Source organism: Papio anubis, chromosome 17, assembly GCF_008728515.1.
Source record: "Papio anubis isolate 15944 chromosome 17, Panubis1.0, whole genome shotgun sequence".
In the NCBI taxonomy this organism is placed as follows: Eukaryota; Metazoa; Chordata; class Mammalia; order Primates; family Cercopithecidae; genus Papio; species Papio anubis.
The window spans coordinates 36,558,868-36,586,101 of NC_044992.1; the positions used below are offsets into that span (position 1 = coordinate 36,558,868).

At 41.7% G+C, this 27,234-nt stretch overlaps 1 long non-coding RNA gene across 3 annotated transcripts in view; it reads left to right on the plus strand.

The window, feature by feature from the left end:
- Positions 1-16,148, plus strand: part of LOC108584259 — a 59,504-nt gene extending 43,356 nt beyond the window's left edge. The window contains exons 3-6 of one of the 3 annotated variants that reach the window (XR_004179420.1): positions 10,279-10,500; positions 14,733-14,844; positions 14,940-15,138; positions 15,854-16,148. This is a non-coding gene — a long non-coding RNA (uncharacterized LOC108584259). The remainder of the gene's footprint in view (positions 1-10,278; positions 10,501-14,732; positions 14,845-14,939; positions 15,139-15,853) is intronic. The other 2 variants (XR_004179422.1, XR_004179421.1) reach the window with 2 other exon arrangements.
- The last annotated feature ends 11,086 nt before the right edge of the window (positions 16,149-27,234 follow it).

Here is a 27,234-nt window from a genome sequence, read left to right on the forward strand (position 1 = left end):
ATGATTCATCTGTGACATTGATTTGTTTCCTATATGGTAAAGAAGGAGTGGGGAGGAAAGAATTGTAAGAAGACAATTGTCTTTGTCATTTCAGGTTGCTGTAACAGAATATCATACACTGGTGGATTAACAATAGACATTTATTTCTCATAGCTCTGCAGGCTGAAGAGTCTAAAATCAAGACTCTGGAAGACCTGGGGTCTGGTGAGAGCCTACTGTTCACTTCCTGGTTTGTAGAGGGCCATTGTCTCATTGTATCCACGTATGGCAGAAAGTGGGGGTGGGGGTGGACGTGGATCCCAGTGTCTCCTCCTCCACTCTCATGACCTAATCTGATTACCTCCCAAAGGCCCTACATCCAAATACCATCACACTGAAGGTTAGAATTTCAGCATGTGAATTTCAAGAGGACACAGTCAGCCTGTAATAACAATGGTACAGAACCCTTGCTCAACAGTTCTGTGTTCTTAACCTAGATAGGATCCAAACCACAGGTGAAGCTCGGGGGAATCCCAAAGGACAAATTGGCTACATCCTAAATTTGGGAACTGGGACAGAATAGACTTTTTCTTTAAGATGCCCCTGAGGATGCTCAGGTCTAAGGCTTCAGCTGGAAAGCTTGGCTTGGAGAAGGGAAGGGATATCTGAAGACTACTAACTCTTTGTTACCCTACAGCCTCCTCCAATCTCTCTCACTAGGGGATTGCAAAAACACTGGAATTAACTTTAGAAATAGAAGGCCAAGAGCTATCATTATAGCAACTGTTTACTATTGCTACTTAATTAATATGCCGGCCAGGCGCGGTGGCTCAAGCCTGTAATCCCAGCACTTTGGGTGGCCGAGACGGGCGGATCACGAGGTCAGGAGATCGAGACCATCCTGGCTAACACAGTGAAACCCCGTCTCTACTAAAAATACAAAAAATTAGCCGGGCGTGGTGGCGGCGCCTGTAGTCCCAGCTACTCGGAAGGCTGAGGCAGGAGAATGGCGGGAACCCGGGAGGCGGAGCTTGCAGTGAGCCGAGATTGCGCCACTGCACTCCAGCCTGGGTGACAGAGCGAGACTCCGCCTCAAAAAAAAAAAAAAAAAAAAAAAAAAAAATTAATATGCCATGAAATAATAATCATGTGGTTCACTAGATGCATGTCAGGGTAGCTTTGATGACTACACTAAAACAACTCTGCTACATTTTTCATGTGTAATACAATGATCTGTCCACAATCTGAGGGAAAATATTGTCTCCAAACATAACAGGGCTCCATAGGTTATGCTCACTGTCTCCATTTCATCAGCTATAACAATCATCAGAAAAGTTGAATGGCACAGATACCTAACCTTAAAATCCTAGGATCCCCAGCAGGCTCCTTCCACAATCTCATTTTCCATATCTGATTCATTTGTAACTCCTATAACAACTTCCTTGCAGAGAAGATGGGACAGATACAGAATACTTGAGAGTGCACAAGTTTTTTTCGGTTTTTGGTCCTGCCTTCACTGCCATTTTGCAGCAGAATTATAGCTTGAATATTAGAAAGAATAATTATTTCCAGCAAATTATTAGTGCCTGTGGGGGTTCACTTATATCTAATTTGTTCCATCTTTTCTGTGTTTGTTGCCGCTTTCTTTGTTAGTTTCATCTCTTCTGAAATTGGCATAGCCACCAAACCAGTCTCCCTCTTCTGCTCATTTCCCTCATCTATCTTCCTTCCATGTACACCCAGAAGGGTGAAGTGACCAAGTCACTCTCCAGTGAATGTCCTTCTGTAAAGTCACCTACTGGCTAGAGTCCCAGTACTTAAGCATGGTGGAATGCCTCATGACTTGGCTTTTTGTTGCCTCTCAAGCAACAGTTTCCACCTCTGTCATCACCCTGCCCTCTGGCCATGCAGAACTATCTACTGTTTCTCAAATGAAGAACAGACTTTCCTCAATCTTGTTGGTTCTCTACCAGGAACCTCCTTCCCCTTAGATTCTGCTAGGAGAATTTCTACTCATTCTTTAAGACTGAGCTCCAATGTCTAAATTTCTGGCTTCTCCAGGATACCAAGACCCATTTGGCAAATAAGGACTGGGTTTAATCAACCTTTGTGTCCCCAGAGTGCAGGTGGCAGAAATCTAGTAAGCACTTAATCCACATGTGTTGAGCACCCTCAGAAGAATGGTGGAAGCATGATGAGTCAGAGTGGAATGAGGAGAGGAAAGAGGGAAGCTTGGAATTCTAAGATAGTACCAACTCCTCCCAGTCTAAAATCAGCATTCTATTCACCTGAAATTTTTCAGATATGTTACATGAAACATCAGTGAAGGAATAAAGCCAGAAAATTAAGCATCGAAGTAACTTGTGATCTGATCCATCAATCCCTTTCTGTGTTCTTTAGAGTGAAAGCCTCGGTTGTGCCCTGTTTGACTAATAGGATTCAGCACTTAAATAGGAACCACTTTCTCTCCCCTTAATCACTGCTTATACAGGTTCCTGGGGTAGAAAATTGGTGCACAGAAAAATAGCTTGTCACTTCTGAGTTATGACAAAGTAAGACTATCCATCCATTACAGCTCCTGTTCTAAACCTGCTGGGCAAATCATAAAATAGTAAAGAATAACTTGGCAGGTATGGACGGGCTGAAAGGATGCAGCTCACTTTTCTCTTAACCTCAGGGCATCTGAGCTTGGCAGATGTAACCTCAAAGACATTGTGTCCTTCTCTTTCTTTTATCCAGCACTCAACACACACACACACCCCTCTGACTTCTAGAGATTTACTCTCGGCAGCAGTAGAATAAATGTATTTATTGCTACTTTTCTGGTCATACATATGAAGGTGAGGTCTGGGTTGCAGTGAGGTGTTGAAATATAAATTATAATTTTAAAGTTTCTAAAGTTCTTTATGCAGTAAGGGGAAGGCATTCATTCATTTACTCAATAAGTAATTAGAGAGCCTTCACTTTGATCCAGGTACTTTTCCAGGTTCCGGAGATACATCAGTTAAAAAAACAAAGTGCCTGCCCTTACAGAGCTTACGTGATGGAGTAGGAGATAGATAATACATAAATGAACTCATAAGTATATCACATGTCAGAGAGTGATGAATGCTATGAAAAACAGTAAATCTGGCTGATGTAATGGGGATAGGGTGGTGAGTGTATGTGTGTGTGTGCGCGTGTGTGTAGAGGGGGCTATTTTTGTATGAAAGGGTCAGAAGACATCTCCCTTCCATTCTTTTCCAGCTTCTGGCAGCTGTCAGCAATTCTTTGACTGTGATTGCGTCACTCCCACCTCTGCCTCTGTGGTTATATTGCCTCCTCCAATCTCCTTCTGCTTCTCTCTTGTAAGGATATTGTGATGGCATTTAGAGCCCACCCAAGAATCCAGGATAAACCCCCCTTTTCAAGATCCTTAACTAAATCTTATCTTTTCTATAGAAGATAACATTCACAGATTTTGGAGATCAGACCATGAATATATTTTTGGAGGGCTACCATTCAGTCCCCTGAATGTGAGGAATAATATTACCCACATAATATTGTACAGATAGGATATCTGGGGGAGCAGTGCTTCAGACCAAGAAAACAGCACGTGCCAAGGCTCTGAACCAGCATACCTTGCCTGATAAAGGAGGGGTAAGAAAGCCAGTGTGCCTGGATTGAAGACGAGGCTGACAGAGTGTAGCTGTGAAGATCATGTAGGCCAGAAAGGACTTTTGCAGCAGTCACTGGAAGGTTCTGAGCAGAAAAGGGATATGAACTGTGTTTCACCTAAGGACTCTGCTTAGATTGCAGAGAGGGACTGGGCACAAACTCTACCCTAACAGACGATTGATGCATTTTTGAAGATGTGCAGATAAGCCTAGAACAAGCTTTCAGTGGCCCTGGAGTTTGAAAAATAAAAATTCTCAAGTAAGACAGAAACAAGCATTTTGGAGGTTACAAACTGGTGGCAGGAAAGAGAAGGGAGGATAGGGTGGACTACAGAGACAGGTCCAGTAAGAGGAAGGCAAGCTGGAATCTAAGGCAGGGCAAAACTGGGGAATGACCAGCAGGAAATGATCTTTGGTGGGCAGGGATATCTGGGTTATCTTAGCCACACAATCTTCAAAATCTTCATTTCTAAGTTCTTGCCTATATTGTCTCTTTAACTTTTATTTTAGGTTCAAGGGCACTTGTGTAGGTTTGTTATATAGGTAAATTGCGCATCATAGGAGTTTGGTGTGCAGATTTTGTCACTCAGGCAATAAACACACTACTTGATAAGCAGTTTTTTGATGCTCACCCTCCTCTTACCCTCCACCCTCAAGTACACATGTATCCGTCTGTACTCAATGTTTAGCTCCCACTTATAATCGAGAATATGTGATATTTGGTTTTCTGTTCCTCCCTTAATTAACTTAGGATAATGGCCTCTGGCTCCATTTATGTTGCTGCAAAGGACATGATCTCATTCTTGTTAGTGGCTGCATAGTATTCCATGGTGTATATGTACCACATTTTATTTATCCAGTTTACTGTTGATAGATGTTTAAGTTGGTTCTTTATCTCCCCTACTGTGAATAGTGCTGCAATAAACACACATATGCATGTGTCTTTACGGCAGAATTATTTATATTTCTTTGGGTATATACCTAGTAATGGGATTGCTGGGTCAGATGAGAGTTCTGTTTTAAATTATTTTGAGAAATTGCCACAGTTTTCCACAATGGCTGAACTAATCTACATTTCCACCAACAGTGTATAAACATTCTCTTTTCTCTGCAACCTCACCAGCATTTGTTATTTTTTGACTTTTTAATAGTAGCCATTTTGGTTGATGTGAGATGGTATTTCATTGTGGTTTTGATTTGCATTTCTCTGATGATGAGTGATGTTGAGTTTCTTTTTTTCTATTGTTCCTCTTCCACTGTCCTAAACCTTCAGTAAAGATTTACTACCAAACGTACCACCCTTGGGTTAGAGTTCCTTTGGATAAAAGCAATTCCAACTGTTCTAAAGCACTTTGGGACTATTGCTTGGAATCGGAACCAAAGTCAGGTAGACTTTAACTCAAATTTCATTTCTAGGACTATCTGGGGTGGGCAGAGGCAGGCAGAAGATACTGAGAAATGAAAAAATGATAGAATGATAACTAACCTTTGTAGAGCACAGGACAATAACGTCCCGGTAATCGGTCAGGTCATTTTATATTTCTCTCTCATCAGACGACCACATCCTGGTCTCTAGCTGGTGTGGGAAGAGCTATGCCCTGTGGAAATGTAGCTCATAGCAGCTGTGGAGAAGGCCAATGTGGACCCATCATTTGTTGGGCACTTAACATGTGCCAGGCCCTGTCCATAAATTCTCTTTAATTTAGTGCTAACAACAACCTTAGAAGTAAACTATCATTATGGCCACTTTACAGGCAAGAAAACTGAGGCCTGGGGGAATAAGGTAAAATTGTTCGAGGTCATATAACCAATAAACAGCAGGGTTGAGATTTCCACTAGGCATCTCTGATTCCAAAGAGCCCACATTCTTTACATCAGACTAAAATCCTAGGGCTCAGTTAGGCCACTCTGTCCAAGGACTTCTTACTTCTCTGGGAATTTATTGACTTAACTAAGTCAGACATTGCACAGATCCTGCATTTTGGATTTCTGCTTCCATCGTGGACACTCCTGTGAGTCACAGACTTCTTTCAATGCCTGCCCAACCCAGTGACCTCCCCTGGCTCTCACAAGGAACTCAGCATGCTTTGCGTTCAGGGCATAAGCACTTCCCCCAGACATAAAGCCTGGCTTCTTTCTCTATAGCTTTCCTAGCTCTCTAGGACACCTCATCCAAATTAAAGCATTCAGACCAGATGTAATGGCTCCTGCCTGTAGTCCCAGCACTTTGGGAGGCTGACACGGGAAGATTGCTTGAGGCCAGGAGTTCAAGACCAGCCTGGGTAACATAGCAAGATCCCATCTCAACAACAACAAAACCCCACAAAAATTAGCTGGGTGTGGTGGCATGCACCATGTAGTTCCAGATACTCGGGAAGTTGAGGTAGGAGGACTGACTGAATCCAGAAATTCAAAGTTGCACTGAGCTGTCATTGTAACACTTCCCTTTAGCCTGAGACCCTGAGTAAGATCATGTATCAGAAAAAAAAAAAAAAAAAAGTAAAGCATTCAACAAGCAGCTGGGTGGGTTTCCTCTGACCTTGTCCTGATGTTAGTCAGTCAAAGGGCTGAAAATAGTTACATTGCTCTTAAAAGGCCTATTTTTCCAAATCAGCAATATTCCTTATCAATACACAGTTTGGGCGAGTGTTGATGGGGGCCCTATATTTAGCATCTGTATTCTCTTGCTTGCACAGTACACGGGTCTCTCTAAATAAGCAGTTTCCACAAGTTTATACTACAGTGAGCCATTGTATAAAGATTTTAGGCTGTTTATTTGGGACTTGGAGCACCATTTAACCCTTACTGCTATTTGGAATTAACCCAAAATTCAGTTTTGAAACAGGCAGCTTAATTAGGATAGCAATGATAGCCAGCATTCACTAGTGCTAACCTCATTCTGAATACTTTACATGCACAGTCTCATTTAGTCCTCACAATAATCATATAGGAATCCATTTAATAGAAGAAACAGGCTGGGCACTGTAGCTCACGCCTGTAACCCCAAGACTTTGGGAGGCCAAGGTGGGTGAATCACGAAGTCAGGAGATTGAGACCATCCTGGCCAACATAGTGAAATCCCGTCTCTACTAAAAATACCAAAAAAAAAAAAAAAAAAAAAAAAAAAAACAATTAGCTGGGCATGGTGGCGTGTGCCTGTAGTCCCAGCTACTCAGGAGGCTGAGGCAGGAGAATCTCTTGAACGCGGGAGACGGAGCTTGCAGTGAGCCAAGATCATGCCACGGCACTCCAGCCTGGCAGCCTGGTGACAGAGTGAGATGCCGCCTCAAAACAACAACAACAAAAAAAAAAAAAAAAAAAAAAAAGAAGAAGAAACAACTGAAACAGTATTTAAGTACAGTCATTTCTGCTATAATGCAATATGTACATTCCTAAGCAATATTATCCTCCTATGCTAAAATTATGCTGAAAATCATAATTTTACTCTGCAAAACCATGAAATAAAATCCACAGGGCTTATGAGAAAATTTGGATTGCATCCACATTAGTGTCCTATGGTTGCCATCAAAAATACCACAAAGTGCATCTCACTGTTCTGGAGGCCAGAAGTCCGAAATCAAGGCGTGGGCAAGGTTGGTTCCTTCTGAGGGCTGTAAGGTTCACTCTGTTCCATGCACCTCTCCTGTCTTCTGGTGGCTTGCTGGCAATCTTTGACATTTCTTGGGATGTAGATGCATCACCCTGCTCTCTGCCTTTATGGTCACACGGTGTACTCCCTGTGTGAGTTCACAGATTCTTCCTCTGTACCTGTCTGTCAGCGTCCAAATTTCTCCCTTTATAAGGACAGAAATTACAATGGACGAGGACTTACCTGATGACTTTGCTCTAAATTCATTACTTCTGAAGAGACCTAATGTCCAAATAAGGTCACATTCTGAGCTATTGGGGATTAGGAAGACTTCAACATCCTAATGGTTGGGGAGCACAATCCAACTTATAACAGGTACCACACTCAAGAAACTTCATCAATGACACATTAAAATAAAGGTAGGGAACTCATAAAAACAATAGTATAGTTTTGGGCATATTACATAGTTAAGAAATACACAAATACTACAATAAATATGGAACTTCACCTTGGGGCTTGATGCTTACTTGTGAAAGCAAACTTGGGAAGTGGTAGGAGGAGGATCGTCTGAAATCAGAAGGCAAGTTGTAGCACTTCTTGGATGGGTGTGGCTCATAACACATGCAGTGGACTGAGGAAGTCGTTTGAAATGTGTGCATTTTGTGTATTCCTAAATGCACATTTAGGGTGCCGTTTTTTTGCATTCACTTAGTATTCCATGAGAAGGAAATTGTGCATAAGCAAATGGGAAGCCTGCCTGATGCTCAAAATCTTCCCTATATGCCAGTGTCTCTGGAACCATTGACATGTTCAAAACAGGCACTATAGCAGAAGGGACTTTAACTTGCCCAAGGTCACACAGCCAGAGTTGAGAAGCTGTGTTTTAAGCCCAAGTAGACTGACACCATGACCCACGTCCTGTCACTAAGCTGCTGAACTCTTGGTGCTAGAAGGAGATTAATAAAATAAACGATTTAATATCATGCCATCATGACAAGGCTTGGTCATGCTCCCTGTGGAAAGCAGAATCTCAGGATACCCCTCTCCCTCTGCCAAGGTGGCCCACCCTGATTCCTGGGACTGTGAACATCATGAGATATCATGCCTGAGATCACATTATGCTTCCTGCCATAAAGGATTTTGCAGATATGATTAAAATTATTCATTGGGTTGATTATGAATTAACCAAAAGACATGCTAGCCAGGTGAACCTAATCTAATCACAGGAGCCCTTGAAGAGTAAAGTGTTTTCTCTGGCTACAGGCAGAGAGAATCAAAGCATGAGAAAATTCCAAGCAACTTGGCAGGCGTTGAGTGTGGAGGTCCCCAAGGAGAGTGGTCTCTAAGAGTAGAGAACAACCCCACACCAACAGCCAACAAGGAAAAAGGGTTTTCAGACCTACGACCACTTGAAACTGAATTCTGCCAACAAACTGAATGAGCCTGGAAGCAGATTCTTCCCCAGACCCTCCCAGACAAGACTCTAGACCACCAAAACCTTGACTTTGGCCATGTGAGATGCTGTGTAGCAAACTCACCCGACTTCTGACCCGTAGAGCTGTGAGCTAATAAATGGGTGCTGTTTTAAGCTGCTAAATTTACAGCAATTTGTTGCACAGCTTAAAAAACATATTACCAACTGGGCATGGTGGCTCACGCCTGTAATCCCAGCACTTTGGGAGGCCGAGGTGGGTGGATCATGAGGTCAGGAGATCAAGACTATCCTGGCTAACACGGTGAAAACTCATCTCTACTAAAAATACAAAATATTAGCTGGGTGTGGTGGCGGGTGCCTGTAGTCCCAGCTAGTCGGGAGGCTGAGGCAGGAGAATCACGTGAACCCGGGAGGCAGAGGTTGCAGTGAGCCGAGATTGCGCCACTGCACTGCACCAGCCTGGGTAACAGAGCAAGACTCCATCTCCAAAAAAAAAAAAAAAAAAAAAAAATACTACCTTACTCCCTGTGTCTACACTGCGATGCAGACAAAGTAAAACAAAAGAAAGAGCAAATTCCTTACTGGTTCCTCTAGGCAGATGGGTCTCTATACAGTGCAGACCATTTCTAATTTGTACCAACCCTTTTTTCCAGCTGCCCTGGGGGTACTTGTGCAGAAAGGCTACATTGTTTTTCTTTTGTAAACATACGCTTTATGATAATCTTTCTTTTGTTTTCTTTTCTTCTTTTACGTATCTTGTTGCAAGCTTTCAAGGTAAGAGCAATTTGGAAATGCCATCCAATTAAGTTTGTTTCCATAAGTGACGTATTTAACTTAGTTCTAGAAATTATTTTAGGTGGGGGAAATGATCCTCTCCCTATCGCTCTCCATGTCCCCACATGAAGTTTACATAGACATTACAGGGGATTACATTTCAATTCAATTAGTTAATACATTTACCTCTGCAGCACTAGCTGGAATCACAATCCTCTCAAATAAAGTGCTGTTCTTGACCACATAGTCTCTGGCTGCTTTAGGTTGGGTCAGTCCTGAGCATCTCCCTCTTTGGTTGAAATAATTCAAATCTGGACATTATCAGCATGGAAAAATGAGCTGGCTCCCAATTTGCTTTATAAGGAAGTCAATGCTTTGAACACAATGTTCACTTCTTTTCAGATAAAAACATTTCTTGATAAGTGGAAATATTTTCTCAACAAAGAACCTGCTGCTCCACATTTGTTAAAAAACTGGTTCAACAATCTGTTTCTATTCCTGTGTGAAATGTTGCAGTGAAAAGAAGGTTGAGAAATGAATTCTGTGTGTGTGTAGGGGTGTGTGTGTGTGTGTGTGTGTACGTGTGTGTATGTGTCATTTGTTTGGAAGAAAAATGAAGTATTTGAAAAATAAATTTTAGTCGATAAATAAATCCTATTCATTTAAAACACATATTGCAATATCAGTTGTCCAATTTTACTCAATGACCTTTGTTGTATCATGCCTATGGTTTCATGTTGTTTTACAGTTTTGGTTAACGTTTTTACCATGTGTCTGTCATTATTGTTGAACCATTTGCCAACTTCTTTGCTTGGTTGGTATAGGACTTTATATCTCTCTTTCAGGTGCTACCATTCTCTACAGAATTCAGAATATTTTACTTATTTCAACAAGAATTTTTTGAGGCGCTACTACATCCTATGCTTTGGACCAGCTGCTGGGAGGAAAACAAGAATAAAGAGTGCACCAGTCTCTGCCCTGAAGATGCTCATAGTTTGTAACAGTTGTTCACAAGTGTGTTTCAGAGATGGAGACACAGAATTCCTCATACTTTTTGCAAACACCACGTTGGTATTGGTATAATATATTCAAATTAAAGCAAACATCTAGCCAGGCATGGTGGCTCACACCTGTAATCCCAGCACTTTGGGATGCCTAGGTGGGAAGATCACTTGAGCCCAGGAGTTTGAGACCAACCTAGGCAACATAGGGAAAGCCAATCCATACAAAAAAATTAAAAAATTAGCCAGATGTGGTGGTGCGTGCCTGTAGTGGCAGCTACTCAGAAGGCTGAGGTGAAAGGACCCCCGGAGCTTGGGAGTTTGAGGCTGCAGTGAGCCATGATTGCACCACTGCACTCCAGACTGGGCAACAGAGTGAGACCCCATCTGAAAAAAAAAGCAACATGTTACAATGTTATGATGGGCCAGATACAATTTTGTATTAGAATCTAGTATAGACAGTGTTTGTGACTACCAAAGATTAAAGAAAGAAAAGCAAAAAGGCAGGAGAACACCCTAAGCTCAGAGACAATTCTTTTTTTTTTTTTTTTTTTTTTTTGAGACTGAGTCTGGCTCTCTCGCCCAGGCTGGAGTGCGGTGGCCGGATCTCAGCTCACTGCAAGCTCCGCCTCCCGGGTTCACGCCATTCTCCTGCCTTAGCCTCCCGAGTAGCTGGGACCACAGGCGCCCGCCACTTCGCCCGGCTAGTTTTTTGTATTTTTTAGTAGAGACGGGGTTTCACCGTGTTAGCCAGGATGGTCTCGATCTCCTGACCTCGTGATCCGCCCGTCTCGGCCTCCCAAAGTGCTGGGATTACAGGCTTGAGCCACCGCGCCCGGCGCTCAGAGACAATTCTACACCTAATTCTCTCTGTAGATTGGGAAAGGGCCATTGCTACTTTAGGTGATCATGGTTTGGGTTCATTGTTCTATTAGGAGAAGTCAGTATGGAAGCAAATTGAATATGGTGGGTTAGAAGTCCTTACAAAGTTTACCTTTCAGGTGACAGCTCTCTTCCTGTGCTTTTCTCCTCCAAAATTTCCAGCTCTTCTCTGTTGCAGATAGGTTGGAAACTTAACGACTTACCCGCATCTGCTACTCAGTGCTCACATTCTGGCTCATACACAATACAGCTCCCCATTTCACTCCACGACATGCTCTGCCCTAGCCACTCAGAACCGCATTCTGTCCCCACTCCCACCTAGACATGCTCAACATCTTTCTCCACACATTTTTCCACAACAGTTCTTCCCTCACAGCCCCATCTTTCTAAGAAACAAGTCCAACGCGAGTCCACAAATCTTTCCCTGATATCCTTCCCCTTTCAACAGTAAGCATGGATGCTTTCTTTTCTATCTTTCCCATTCATATTGTATATACTTAGCAAAGTCTCTCTTGCCATGGTGGTAGTAGATGCCATTTTCCAGCCAATATGTGCCAAGTACAAGGTTATTATCATGCACATATTTGGATGAGAAAACAGAGGCTCAGGGAGCTGCTGCTGGAGATGACCCAGATGGTAAATAGCAAAGCTACAGTTCAAATACCAGGCTTTCTTTCAAAGACAGTGCTGCTTCCATTATACCCTAGAGCCTTCCTTCACTATTTTTATGGGGATATAGGCAGAGATGGTTCTTTTTCCTGTCTTTGTGCCTTATGCCTGGCAGCCACTCAAAATACATCTATTGAATTGAATTGAATTTATATTAGGGGGAGAAAAAGGTAATATCACTTTTCCTAGCTCCTACTGGCAAATCCTAAAATGATTGATACTATTCAGTATTGGAGAGCAGGTAGAAGAAAAATAATCTCTTTAATTCATTGTTAATGGGAGTGTTAATTAAAGCAGCACTTTAGAACTGTCTATTAGAAAAAAATTATGTACATGCCCTGGCATGCAATTCTGCTTTTAGAACTTTCTTCCAGAGAAATAATTAGAATCAAGTGCGAGGATATATATATGGTGTATTTATTGCAGTATTATTTACGATAGTAAAACCTTATGCAATCTAAGAGTTCATCAATAGGAAAATGAGTAAATACATCAGGGGATGTAGTATGATGGAGTATTATGCAGACATTAAAAAGGTTAATGTAAATGTGTACGTACAAAGACAGAAAGGTATTCACAATATATCAGTGACTAGATAAAAGCAAGTTTTGACATGATAAATAGAGCACTTTCCTATTTTCCTCAAAATGAAAAAAATCCCTCACCCTTTTAAAATCCTCTCCTCCACATACGTTCATACAAATGCAAACTGTTCAAATTGACAAGTGAATTTTTTTATCAGTATAGTGGCTACAATCCAAAGACAAGAACAAATGCTAAGCAACCTACATTCTAAGGAGAGCCACTAGCAACTGGCTGTGGCCACCCTCCTCTAAGCCAAGTTAGACCAAGCCAGAATGGATTCTACTACCATTATACGTGTGCCTCCTTTTTCCCTCCTCTGGGCCAAAAACAAGAGCTGCTAAAGAAGCTATTAGCCTTGTGAGGTATACAGGAGTTGAAGTGAGAGGTTATCATTCCTCTTCTCAAGGGGGAGGGGAGCACAAGGGAGGACAAAGCTTACAGAAAATCCCATCTTAAGGTTAGAAGTGTGTGCTGTAAGGAGGAATCACAGTAATTTTCCCTGGATGGATGTCAGCTAGGAGAAAGGAGAACAGGAGGAAGATAAGTGGAGGGAGTCATGCCCCCAAGGTAGCTGGGGAGGAGATGAGAGTGGAGGCTGGAGACAGGGCCTCTGCAGTACTAGGGGATGGGGAGGCAGAGAGGGACATATCAGAGAGATGTGTGGTGACTGTCACTAGCTAGAAACCAGCTAGAAGGAGTGACCAGATGCCTCGAGGGGCTTCCAATGCCTGGCAACTAACCACTCATTTCCCCACACTGAAGCCACCAACCATCTTCATGGGGCTGACAGACAGACAGACAGCAAGATTGGTAAGTTTGTCTAACCAAAGAGAGAAATGCAGTATCACCAGTAAAGTAAGGAGCTTTAAACTTTTCCACCCCCACCCCCATCCCTCTAAAACTGTTTTGTGAGTAGAAAAGGGAGATGGGATGTATCTTGAAGCCAGGGAGTATGTTATCCTCAAGTAGCTAGGGTCATACTTCTAGCTAGTGCTAAAAAAACCGAGATGTATTTATCAGTTTACCAGACAGAGACTTTTAATAACTGAAGGTGGTTGAAAATTATAAAAGTGGACCTAGATATCATTAAAGAAGGTTCTACCTGAAGGGAAAATAAGAGCAACATGACTTAGGTATAGATGGTTACTGGAATTAATAAAACCTCTCATGCCTATACCTAATGGATTGAGCCTCAGTAAACTGTACACACACACACACACACACACACACACACAAGTATGTACACAGAAAATATTCTATAGTCTAGGGCAGAGGTCAGCAAACTCTTTCTGTAGAGGGCTTTGCAAGTCATACAGGCTCTGTTGCGACTACTTAACCCTGACATTGCAGTGCCAAAGCAGCCATGGATAATATGCACACAAATGAGCATGGCTCATTTAATAAAGTTCCGATAAAACTTTATTTATAAAAACAGGCAGTTGTCTAGTCTTGATCAGTGGCTGTGTTTTGCCAACTTCTGTTCTAGAAGAACTAGCAGGACATCCATCACAATATTCCCTCAAGGACTGGGAGGGGTGCTCCAACAAAAATTGCAACGAAGAAGTGGGTCAATGGGAACCTTTTGAAAAAGTTTTTGGAGGCTGAGAATGGAAACGGATGTCACCATCAAGTGCAGAGGAACCAGCCACCTGTGATTCCACTGGTGTTGAGCTAAACTGAAGGGCAAAAGTAACAGCAGGAATCTAGAGCAGAAGATAAGGTTTTTAGAGAGTGCTGAGTACAGAGAGACACGTCCTGGATAAAGAAACCACAGTCTCCCTGAAAGGACGTAGTGGGTTCCATGTGCTTTCCAAGGTCAGGTGAGGCATCATGGTCACTGTTGTCCATGGTCACTTCCCTTCTGAGAGTGAGGAGTTCCTGTGTAGTCCACAGTGCCCTTCTGGGGCAATCCAGGTCATGTCAGTGGCCAGATTCACCCATGGCTAAGGCTTAGCCGTTGCCTTGTTCCCCATGATAGACCCAGAATGTAGTCAAAAGTAGTACAGACACAGAATCAAACAGATCACGGAACAGATCCTGGCTCCATCAGTGCCATCACTGTGACTCTTGGATAAATTACTTAACCTCCTGAGCCACTCTCCTCAGTAGTAGTAGTGGCAGCAGCAACAACCAACATAAGTGTTTCCTATGTACCATTTTAGACACATCATCGATGGTCTTCAAAAACTTCCTGCCAGATAAATACTGTTAATAATAAATGCCTAAAAAGGAGCTGATACCATCCCCCTGGCAGAATTATATTGAGAATCTAAGGTAATTCATGCTAAATTCCTACTGTGGCACTTGACCTAGTATTGGAGTTCAATAAATGATACTTATTATTATCCTTTTTATTAATCATTTTTCAGGAGTAGTGTGAACCTGGCACTAGGCATGGAGCTAGAACAGTCATCTACTGCAGGTCTCTGTGACTCTTCAGTAAGTTTCCATAGGACAATGTGCACATTTCTCAGATAACCAATAAAAGAAGATATTGTGGGCTAGGCCAATGTTTCTGGTAGCCAGGTCTGCTGCCCAGGATGGTATTATCCCCAACATATGGTTCAGGTAAGAAGCCCTAGGCGAAGAATCCAGGTGAAGCCTCTGGCTAGCCTGATAAAAACCTTAAATGAGGGAAATCTGAAATTCACTGACAAATGGGGAGAGTGGCAAGAGAAGACACTGGAAATGTGAATTTTGAAACTGTAACCCTTTTCCCAGTGGAGGCCAATCCACTTTCAAACATAACAAATTGATTTTTATTTTATTTTTTTTTTTGAGATGGAGTTTTGCTCTTGTTGCCTAGGCTGGAGTGCAATGGTGTGATCTTGGCTCAGTGCAACCTCCACTTCCTGGGTTTGAGCGATTCTCTTGCCTCCGTCTCCTAAGTAGCTGGAATTACAGGTGCCTGCTACTATAACAGGCTAACTTTTGTATTTTTAGTAGAGATGGTTTCACCATGTTGGCCAGGCTGGTCTTGAACTCCTGACCTCAAGTGATCTGCCTGCCTTGGCCGCCCAAAGTGCTGGGATTACAGGCGTGAGGCACTGCACTTGGCACAAATTGATTTTTAAAAGCATATTTTCTCTACCATAAATTCTATATTTTATGTATTAAATTCTAAATTTTTATTTAGAATAAATTATTTATTCTAATTATCTATTTAATGTTATGTTTATTAAATTATATATGTTTTCCACTGCCTTGTAGGTTCTTCACATTTCCTTCTTTTGCATCGTCTAACAACTAATCTTTTTTTGTGTCTTAAATTCAAACTCTGCAGAGAAGAATCTAATTGGTCCAATTTGTTCATCACAGCCTACCTACAAGCTTGAGTCAGATGTTTTCTCCTGATAAACCACCTGCCCCAAGAATGACATCGTCATGAGGTGGGGACCACAGTAACCTGAGCAGAAAGAACCACCTTGGATTGTACTCTCAGCAGGGAGCTTTGAGTTGAAACAAACGGTGTTGCTGCTTCTTGAAAGTCCTTTGTTTTCCATTTGCTTGGTAGATCTTCCTCTATCCCTTTATTTTGAGCCTATGTGTGTCTCTGCATGTGAGATGGGTCTCCTGAATACAGCAAACTGATGGGTCTTGACTCTTTATCCAATTTGCCAGTCTGTGTCTTTTAATTGGACGATTTAGTCCATTTACATTTAAGGTTAATATTGTTATGTGTGAACTTGATCCTGTCATTATGATACTAGCTGGTTAGTTTGCTCGTTACTGGGTACATACCCAAAGGATTATAAATCATGCTGCTATAAAGACACATGCACACGTATGTTTACTGCAGCACTATTCACAATAGCAAAGACTTGCAATTAACCCAAATGTCCATCAGTGACAGACTGGATTAAGAAAATGTGGCACATATACACCATGGAATACTATGCGGCCATAAAAAAGCATGAGTTTGTGTCCTTTGTAGGGACATGGATGCAGCTGGAAACCATCATTCTCAGCAAACTATCGCAAGAACAGAAAACTAAACACCACATGTTCTCACTCATAGGTAGGAACTGAACAATGAGATCACTTGGACACAGGAAGGGGAACATCACACACCGGGGCCTATTGTGGGGAGGGGACCAGGGGAGGGATAGCATTAGGAGATATACCTAATATAAATGATTAGTTAATGGGTACAGCACACCAACATGGCACATGTATACATATGTAACAAACCTGCATGTTGTGCACATGTACCCTAGAACTTAAAGTATAATAATAAAAAAAATAAAAAAAAAAAAGAAACTCCTTTGTGCATACACAGATGGTCATCCCACAAAAGAGGAGAAGTCAGTTGCCAGGTCGTGGGCCTGAACTTCATTGTATTCATTTCCTAAAGCTGCCATAAGAAATTATCACAAACCCAGTGGCTTAAAACAATAAAAATTTATTCTCCCTCAGTTCTGGAAGCCAGAAGTCTGAAATTGAGGTATTGGTAGGGCCGTACTCTCCTTGCCTTTTCCAGTTCTCGTGTTCCCAGATATCCTTGGCTGTTGGCTACATCACAAGTTCTGCCTCCATCTTCACATGGCCTACTCCTATGTGGTTCTCTCCTCTGCACGTCTCTGACAAGGATACTTGTCAAAGGGTTTAGGACTCACCTGGTAATCCAGGATCACCTCATCTCTTAGTTATGTCTGCAAAGAGCCTTTTTTCAAATAAGGTCACATTCACAGGTTCCCAGGATTAGGATGTGGACATATATACATATATATACACATATGTGTGTGTGTGTGTGTGTGTATATATATGTTTTGGGAGGGCAACATTTAAACAGTGAAGGCCAAGACACAACTATGAAATATTTAAATTAAATATTTAACATTAGTCCAACTCCTGAACAGCCTGGCACATATTAACAAATATTTGTTGGATAAATCGAACAACTCAGTACTTTAATTTTACCAATTGGGAAACAGACCAGGAAAGGTGATTTACCAAGATCACATATCTAGATTATATTAACTCTTGAACTGAGCCCAGATTGTCTGCCCTGGGTCTGAGGCTCCTGACTCCACAGTAGGCCATCACCTTATTGCTGTTACATTACAAGTAAGAATAACTGAGTTTCAGAGACACTTGACCAAACTCATTAACTTGTTATGAACTGGCCTACGTCCCCAGACCCTCAGCCCAGAGCCACTTTCCTCTCATACCACAACTTGAAGGCTTTCTTCATCAAGCCTGGAAAGGAAGTTTTGAAAGGACACAAAGATAGATGTGTACCCGCCCCCCACCTGCTACACCCTTGTTCTGCTCTCTAATCTTTGCACATACCAGAGATTTCATAAGTTCTGTGAGTACCTGGTTTTCTGCACGTACCAGAGATTTTGTTTTGCACATACCAGAGATTTTGTAAGTTCTGAGGCAAGGTCACAAGACGTGTTTAAGTAAGATAAACTCTTGCTGCCATAAACCTGCTCTCCCGCCTCAAAGTTTGAACCAAAATATCAGAAATGGTGGGAACCAATCATAGTTAGCCAAATCGCCTTGTTCAAACACTAGCCAATCATATATCTGATTTGTATAATAACTCTATGCCCACTTTTCTTAGACTATATAACATTGTTCGGAGCTCAGTGGGGGAGCTCTCCTGCCCGTCTTGTTTCTCGAGCAAGGGAGAGTTCCAGGTTCGAACCTGTAATAAAGATCCTTGCTGCTTAGCTTTGACTCTGGACTCTGGTGGTCTTCTTCGGGGAATAAACGGTCTGGGCATAACAGTTTCAGATAGTAAAATGAAGTTCCAGAAAATCCAAGGAGAAAACAAAGAATAGCATGAGGTATATTTTATCAGTACTAAAGAAGGTTGGTGACAGAATCACATTCTATTTTTCCACCTTTTCTTATAAATTCCTCAAAGATACACTGTCAACACGCAGAAAGGACCAGGCCCTTGCCCAGTGGAAAAGCTTTTGAAGCACAGTTCGATATTTTCAGATACACAGCCAGCCCACACGATGCAGGCTCAGTCACCTCAGAACTAAGAGGGCCTCTCCTGACTTCTCTGAGGTGCTGCAAAGCCAGGAGAGCAGTGTGAGAGAAAAACCAAATGTGTCTTACAGGGAAAATCAGGTCTTATTCACACAACATCCTTCATGGTTTTTATCTAAATGCAAAAGCTACAAAAGAAAAAAGGGAAGAAGGAAGTTATCCTTTCCTGGTACCCCATTCTTGGTTGCCGTGACAACATCCAACTACTGCACATCCTGTTCATCCTCTTGGTTTCCCTTGTCCCCACTCTCTGAAGTGGCCATTTGCCTTCTGGTGCCTCCCATTGGTTAAACCTAACCAAAATATGTCTCCAGAGGGTGCCTATTTCTTTCTTAAATATTGAGAAAGTTCAATAGAAGTCAAGATTTCCTGCTTCTTTGGAAACATCCTAGGCTCATACCAGAGTCTGGATTCCCACAGGGCTATATAAGGGGCTTGAATTTGGAGTTTGATGATCCCTCCCTCTGAGTACAGCCTCTGTAGGTCGCCCCATTGTTCCCACCTGACTGCTTCTTTCCTTCATGGTACCTGCCTGAGGACATTTCACTTTGAATCCTTTCTTTTTGTCAACTGGTATCCATTCAGCAGGTTTCAGCTAAGCATGTCATTTACATTGTTGTAAGATGACTACTCAAGAATAGGCAAGTGCTATTCATACCTAGCTTCACTTAAACTTTCAAAAGTGACTTCCACAAACAAAGGTCCTATCTAATCTCTCACAAAAATTTGAGCTTGAACATCTGATTGGATTTTCCCTCAGCCACCTTAGCTCTGCATCCTCACAATACCAGAGGTTTCTGCTCTTTGGATGCCGGTTTCTTCTGAGTACTGGACAGCTCCACTTTCATATTCTGCTTAAAGTCAGAACATGGGCATCTAAAAATATCTCAGTCATCACTGCACTGACATAATGCTTCAGTTGTTCTAAGAGCAGATACTCTGTCAAAAGAATCATTTCAAGAGCCAGTTTGGTTTAAGTTTAATAGCCACATGTGAAATGACTTTGAGCTTTCATTTTCTCTCTCTCTCTCTCTTTCTTTCTCTCTGGATGTAGAAGCTCTTTTTAAAAGATCTGGATATGGCAAAATAGTAGGAGGGAATGTGGAGAACAATTCTGCCTGGAATTGTAGAGCATGCTTTGACTTAGCATGTGCAAAGGCATTAGTCCCAAGCATATGTCTGACACACGAAAGGTGCTCCAAATACATTGGAGGGAAGATGGAGATAGGCTTCAGTTTCTCCATCTTGTTTTAGTAACCTTTATTGAGCACCTACAATGTGTAAAGCATTCTTCTAGGCACAGTTGAGTTTCATTGATTCACTTATTCATTTATCCATTCCCTGAATGTCCACTTGGCTTCCCTACTGTTCCATTTGCATATGTGATTTCAGTTCTCGACTGTCAGCTCAGAATCTTATCACTCACCGAAATATTCTTTAAGAGCAAAAGGCTGCTCTTATCATCAGCAGTTATCACAATACATTTGCTATCTAAATTTAACAGGAAATCTCCTATATTTGTTCCACATGGTATACAAAAGAATCTCTGCAACCACTCAGGAAGAAAATTCTCTAGTAGCTTTGTCTGTAGGCTGGAGTGACTCACATCATCTCAAATTTACCTAAACCCTGGAGAGCTCACTGGGACAGGTGTAATGGCAACTGGTCCACTGGACCAAGTTCACTGAATGGTACCTTGCTAACATCTAGAGAGTAACTCACCAACAAGGAAGTCGTTGTGTTGTTTCATCAGATTGTGATCAAGCCCGTCCACCTCCCCAAAGCATAATATTTGACAGGGACTAGGCACTCAACATACTTTTGATCCATGAATGAATGAATGAATGCACAGAGAATGAATGAACAAACAAGGCACCAGTTTTTCAAGTAAAATGGAGACCTAGAAATCCCTGGGCTTCTGTTCTAACCACTAAATCAATCACTGTCCTCTCCAACAGGAAATCTTACTCTCAATGGGCTGAATGCACAACCCTTTTCATTTTATATAATAAATTCAGAACTCTGACAAGGCTCAGTGCCTCATTTTTTTTTTTTTTTTTGTGGTAGGGATTTGAGAAAAATAAATGCAGCAGGCTCTGACAACAGAGCCCATGGAGATTCAAAAATATCACATCTTCCAGACAAAACTTGGAGAAACCAAAAGGACAAAAACAAAAACAAAAACAAAACAACAACAACAACAACAAAAAACTTGGTTTTATCACGAAGCAGCTTGGGCAGAGGAGAAATTGAACTGAGGTCTAGTTTCCATAAAGGCTTCAGCTGATTTGTATGGGAGCTTGGAAACTGGGATGTGTTACTAACTGGTAGCTAGTCAGATATGAACAGGGCAGGAGAGGGACCCCAAACCCCACCAGGAAAGTCAGGTGGCCATCAAGTGATGGTCAGGCCATTGTCACATTGCCTCTGTAAAATAATAATTGGTTGCAGCCAGCACCAGGGAAAGGCAGTTTCCCTGTAGATAGAAAAAACCTAAAACTGGTGATCAGCAGCTTCCTGATAAGATCTCAGGAGTTGGGTGCATGGGCTCACACATGCCCACTCAGAGGCAAATGGCAGAATTTAACTGGTATGTGACCTTCCAGGGGCATTCCACCAGAAAAGGGAAGAAAGCCTCAGGTAAGCACGTGTACAACTCCAGTAAAAACACACTGTGCTTGCTTACCTCCTAAGTGCTAGCAGGCAACCAAGCATGCAGGCAGCTCACCCTAAGGGAAGAATCAAGGGAAATGGAACACAAGATGCCAGAAGTAGGTCAGCATATAAAACCCTAAGTCAGGCCAGGTGCAGTGGCTCATGCCTGTAATCTCCAGCACTTTGTGAGGCTGAGGCAGGCGGATAACCTGAGGTCAGGAGTTCAAGATCAGCCTTACCAACATGGTGAAGCCCCATCTCTACTAAAAATATAAAAATTACCTGGGTGTGGTGGCGGGTGCCTGTAGTCCCAGCTACTCTGGAGGCTGAGGCAGGAGAATCGCTTGAACCCTGGAGGTGGAGGTTGCAGTGAGCTAGATCACACCACTGCACTCCAGCCTGGGCAACAAAGTCAGACTCTGTCTCAAAAAAATAAAAATAATAAATAAATAAATAAATAAATAAATAAATAAAACCTTAAATGAAAAGGTCAAATGCCACACTTGTCCTTCAAGTCGCCAGTTTGGTCCACTTCCAAGTGTACTTTCATTCCTTTCCTTCCTGCTCTAACACTGTTTAATAAACTTTCACTCCTGTTCTAAAACTTGCCTTGGTCTCTTCTTCTGCCATATGCCTCTCAGTTAGATTCTTTCTTCTGAGGAGGCAAGAATTGAGGTTGCTGCTGACCTGCACGGATTCACCACTGGTAACAAGATGGACCTTTAGAATCATTTTAAAAGGAGGCAAGGGGCCAGGTCTTTGTATTCCACACTCTTCCAGCATCACTAGATGTGAGTTGCCCCTCAACCCTGCAGAAGGGGCTTTAAATATGGAGGGGGCAGCCCCCTTTGACAGAGGGCAGTTTCTGGGGAGGGATTCAGTGATGAGCCATCAGCAGCTAATGGCTCAAGCATGTGGATGAATGTGTGCCTTGTTCTTTAAAGGGCAACTAGGTGGCACACTACAAACATATACTGCATTATATGCATTTTCAAAAACACACATACTTTCTATGTCTCTATGAAAACATAAAACATGTATACATATACAAATAAGGGAAAATAGAGCATAATAGTTAAAGACACACACCCTGGAGCCAATCCTGAAAATTGACTTAAGCTCTCTGGGCCTCAGTTACCACATGGTTAACATGGCAGTGGACGGGGGTGGTATGGTAATAATAGCATTAGTCATAGGGGTATAGGGAGGATTAAATGAGTGAATTAGTACAACGTTCTGAGAATGGAGACTGACACATAGAAAAGCTTAGCAACATCCTTGTGCCACTCAATGATTATCTTGGACAAGCTTCTCTTTTATTTATACAGATGTACTTCATTCTTATTAGTAGCTGAATAATATTCCTGAATCCCAAATATTGTGGATTAGCCATAATTTCTTTAATAATTCCCTTACTCTTGAGCATTGAAGTTATCTCTCTGGTTTCTCCCAATTACAAGTCATGTAATAGCGAACACTCCTTGTACATATATTCTTACATGGAAGAATGTCTATAAGATGGATACCTGACTGGTTATCAAAGGATAAGCACATTGAATACTTTGACAGGTACTGTTAATTGTTCTCTGAAAAGACTGTATGGTTCTAATGTGGACTTCAACATCATGAGATGAGAGTGTCTGTCTCCCGCATTTCCGTATCAACATTAAATATTAAAAATCTTTTATACTTTTGCCAGTCTGATAGGTGAAAAATGCATTTTCTTGTTTTATTTGCATTTATATTAATCCCTGAGTAACTAATCCTTTTTTGTTTCTTGTTTCTTAGACATTCATCTCTCTGCTCCTGCCCAACTGTTCCTTTCCTCTGAGTTACCTTGTTGATATGTCTTTTAATTTATTGTAAAAAGATTACCTTGCCCCTGTATGTGTCTTTCAGCCTGCTGAGTGTGTCTCTCAACTTACAGAAGCTAAATTTCCATGTGCTCAAATTGCCAATGTTTTTTACAGAATCTAGATTCAGAGTTCTGTGCATGTAGGCAGTGCAAAAAGGGAGTCACCACCTTGTCATGGTCTGATGCAAAGCTCCCTTTTATCCTCAGAACTGCAAGATTTTTTATTGTTCCCAAACTCTTTATCTGCCTAGAGCAGGAAGCTTCTTTTTCCGTCATTTCTCTTTTTCTTTTTCCAGCCCAGTCTTGATAGTCAGAGTCTTAGACAATGTCTAATCTACAATCTCATTCTCACAGTATCTTTCACATGGGTCTTTCCTCTCCTCCTCTTTCTGACTCTATTTTTTCTTTTCACTTATTTTGACTGTACCTGGCTTGTGAGGATGAATGGGGCAGGTCAGTTTCCAGGAGCGTGTGTCATCATCTGGCTGTGGTCACTTCTCTGCTAGGCCCCAGTGCTGGTATCATCCTCCATTTGGTCCTGGCACTAATGGTGCTGGTTCTGGCTCTGACTGGTTGCTAGATGTGTGATTGGAGCCAGTAGAGTGGGGAGGCAGAATGGAAGTGTCTATGTTTTAAAAGTGTTTTAGTGCATTGGGAGTGCTTTCTGATGCTATGGAGGCATCTAAGAAGTGCATCATTCTCAACCAGCATCTGTTTCTGCTGCCTTGTGGCATGAAGGGCCTCCTCGGGGGCAGTTACCTTTCCTTTTGACCCTTGCCACACTCCTTATGAGAAACAACTTTTGGCTCCTTTTCCACAGATAGACTTCAAGCTCTGGCAGCAGGGGTTAGAAGAATGAGCTGGCTCTATTCATGAGCCCCACTCCTTTAAGAGCTACAAGGCACTTGGATGGAGTCTTCTGCCCTCTTGATTGCTCTAAAATGCTGGCCTGCCCCATCCCGCTGGTGTGGTGTACTTTGAAAATCCTCCTGTCTCTAAAGTGAGAGCTGTTTGCTATGTGTCCTTTATGGGAGAGGTGGCTAGGAGAGAATTAACACCTTATCAACTGTGCTTTACTCAAGAAAATAAGTCTTCCTCCTTTTCTCCACATATATGGAGACTCAGAAAGGGTGACGTTCCCACACAGCTTCTGGAGAGAACCACTGCTGAGTGATGCAAATGTTCCAGAGATACATTTTGGCTCCTTTTGTCTGTCAGCTCCATGATGCCTGCCCAGGGTATCTGTGATTCTGTGACTCTCAGAAAGAGAGGACTTATTATGAGAATAATAATAAGAGTATTCACTCATTGAGCATTTCAGGAGTTCTGCATTCAGTATAGTGGAATAATCCCCCAGCAATCTAACATGCACAAACAGCAGTTATAAACTCTGGGCAAAATATTAAAAGAGGCAATATACTCAAAGACTATGGACAGCTAACAAAGGTATATGGATTTTAGATTGGAGCTAAAACTTGGAAGGAGAGATCAACAGAGCATGAGCTCCCCCATTTTTTTCCTGCAATTTTGTCCTAGGGATGGTCCATAGTCATGGTATGACACAGGCTGTCTGAAGGCGTAAGAGAAGATCTACCATCTTTGTGGCCTAAGGAATTGAAGATATAACCCAAGGTGGCCACAGCTTCAAGAATGGGAAGAAGGAAGCCCAGAAAGGAAAATGACAGAGTAGGGGAGCCCTAGGTTCTATGTGTCAACTCTGGCTAAGTCTCTACCTTACTCCCAAACCACACATGCACAAAGAAGACTAAAACTAGCCCAGCTAAAATAGTTGAACTGAGATTTGAGCTGCTGCCTACCACAGGTGTCTTACTAGACAGTCTTACAATTTGAATTTAAAGAAATTTACTGCCTGCTACAAGAAAAACAGTAACACTCTTTAGAGGAATATAACAGAATCTAGAATCTCCACAGCATACCAACACATGACTAGAACACAATATAAAATTTCTCCATGAAATAGAGATAACAAAAACTTCTTTTTAAGAGTGGTCATGAGACTTAAACGAGATAACGTATGTAGCATAGTGTTTGCAAAGTACTTGGCATGCAGCTAATGGATGAGTCACAACCTATGTCTCCTTTGTTCTGGAGGTGATATCACAGGGAACTCCCACAAAGAGGCTGCCAAATGCAGTAAACATTCCAAGGTGGGAGAGAAAGCACATCTGTCATTACCAGCACATTTAGGATCCAGAACCCTAGAAGTAGGGGAAAGGCATACATTGAAAGGAAGATCAGCACTTGAGTTACTTGTCAAAGTTGTCAATGAATTGGCCAGAGAAGGGGAGTAAAGAGTTGTTCAGAAAGTACACAAAATAAGCCAAATGTGAAAACAATAGGAGCCAGGAGGCCAGTCCAAAAAGTACCAGGAGGATGAAAAAATCACACACAGGTATGTACATGTCAGGGCTGGAATAAAGACAAGAGCAGGACCACTTATGAAAAAGTTGGTGAGGGTCAAGGATTTGAGAATTTGGGAAAGCAGGTTTAGATCAGGTCTACAAGTTGCAGCTGAATTTTCCTTGTGATGGTGGGCACATTTTGGCTATCCATGAAGGGCATCCTAGCACTGCAACCCAAGGTTCTTTATCCCTTTATTGTCTCAAGAGGAAAGCATTTCAGAGGATGAATCAAGGGTTACCATTACCCTCCATGGGTAAAATGGAAGAATACAATGGTTGACCAACACAGTAGGGAAGCCTGTCTATTCTAGATGAAGAAGTATCACCTTCCCAATTCAGGACCAAGGCCAGCATAAGGCCAAGTTTAATTTCTCTCCAATATTATCTACTTGCCTCACACAACAAAGCCATCGATAACATTTGATTTGGGTGGTCTCCTTGTCTATCTATTACTCCTACTCGGTGTTAGATCAAAGTTTTACTTCCATGTTGAAAAATAAAGAGATACTATAAGAATGTAAAATCTTAGCAAAGATTTATTTCTACTAACTATAATATCACAACCCTAGAGATATCCCAGAAATCAAATCTATCACAAGACTAATGCAATTCTTACTTTTGGAAAGGTAGGTTGGTGACAAACAGAAGAGAAATGCTACCTGCTGATGTTTACTCAAAAATATTTTAATTTTTTTCTTGTCTTTCTGCTTTATCCACCAAATTACCTGCATATAATAATTATTAAATTGTATCAAACAGTGTGCTGGTTGCATTACAAATGTTACTTCATTTAGTCCCTATAACAATACTATAAGGTAGATGCTATTGTTATTAATCTCATTCCACAGATGGAGAAATGGAAGCTTAAAGAAAGCAAGCTGCATTTGAAGGGTACACAGTAAGTGGCAGAGTCAGGATCCAAACACAGCAATATGGATTCAGAGTTAGTGATCTTAATCATTGTTCTCTGCTATCCCATGTGGTGCCCCCATAGTAGAGGCTCACTAAGTGAGGGCAATTATAACAATAATGAGAACTATATCTTCATAACATAGTGAAGGCAATTTCATCATGCATTGTCAATGTATTAATTCAATTAGCAGATTATACCAATGTGCTGAGAGCTTGTCTAATGAAAATGTACTTCCAAAATGTGAAAAATAAATAAAATCATTTCTCTCTCCATGTACTTCTGCAATACCCATCTCTGGTATAGTAGCAGCACCTGGTGCCCTGTGGGTGTTGAACAAATGCATATTAATTTATGGCTCACACTGGTTATAGAACAAAATGATATAAATATTACTAGTAATATTACAATTGTTATGGATGAGAACTCCATATTACAGAAAAGTACTATTGAAATATTAGAGTACAGAATGGATCTTACAAGGGTTCAGACTGAATGACCTTTCCAAAATGTACCAAATTCCAAATTGTGTATCAGAGATAGGTACAGATACCAGAGCAATTAGTTCTGTTCTGTCCCTTAATGGTTCAAGAGGGTTAGTCTGTCTTTGAGGAACAGCATTTTCTGAAAAATATGTCAAGCCTCTCAGTCTTGTCGTCAAGTTTGACCAATTCAGAAATTGTACAAGGGGATGAAAAACTATCACTTGCCTATGCCTGCCATCGGTGCTTGATGTGGTCAGTCTTCAGGATCCCAGTTAACTTCTGTTTGAGAAAGCTTGCAGAACTAGGAACAAAATAATTACTAATGCACAA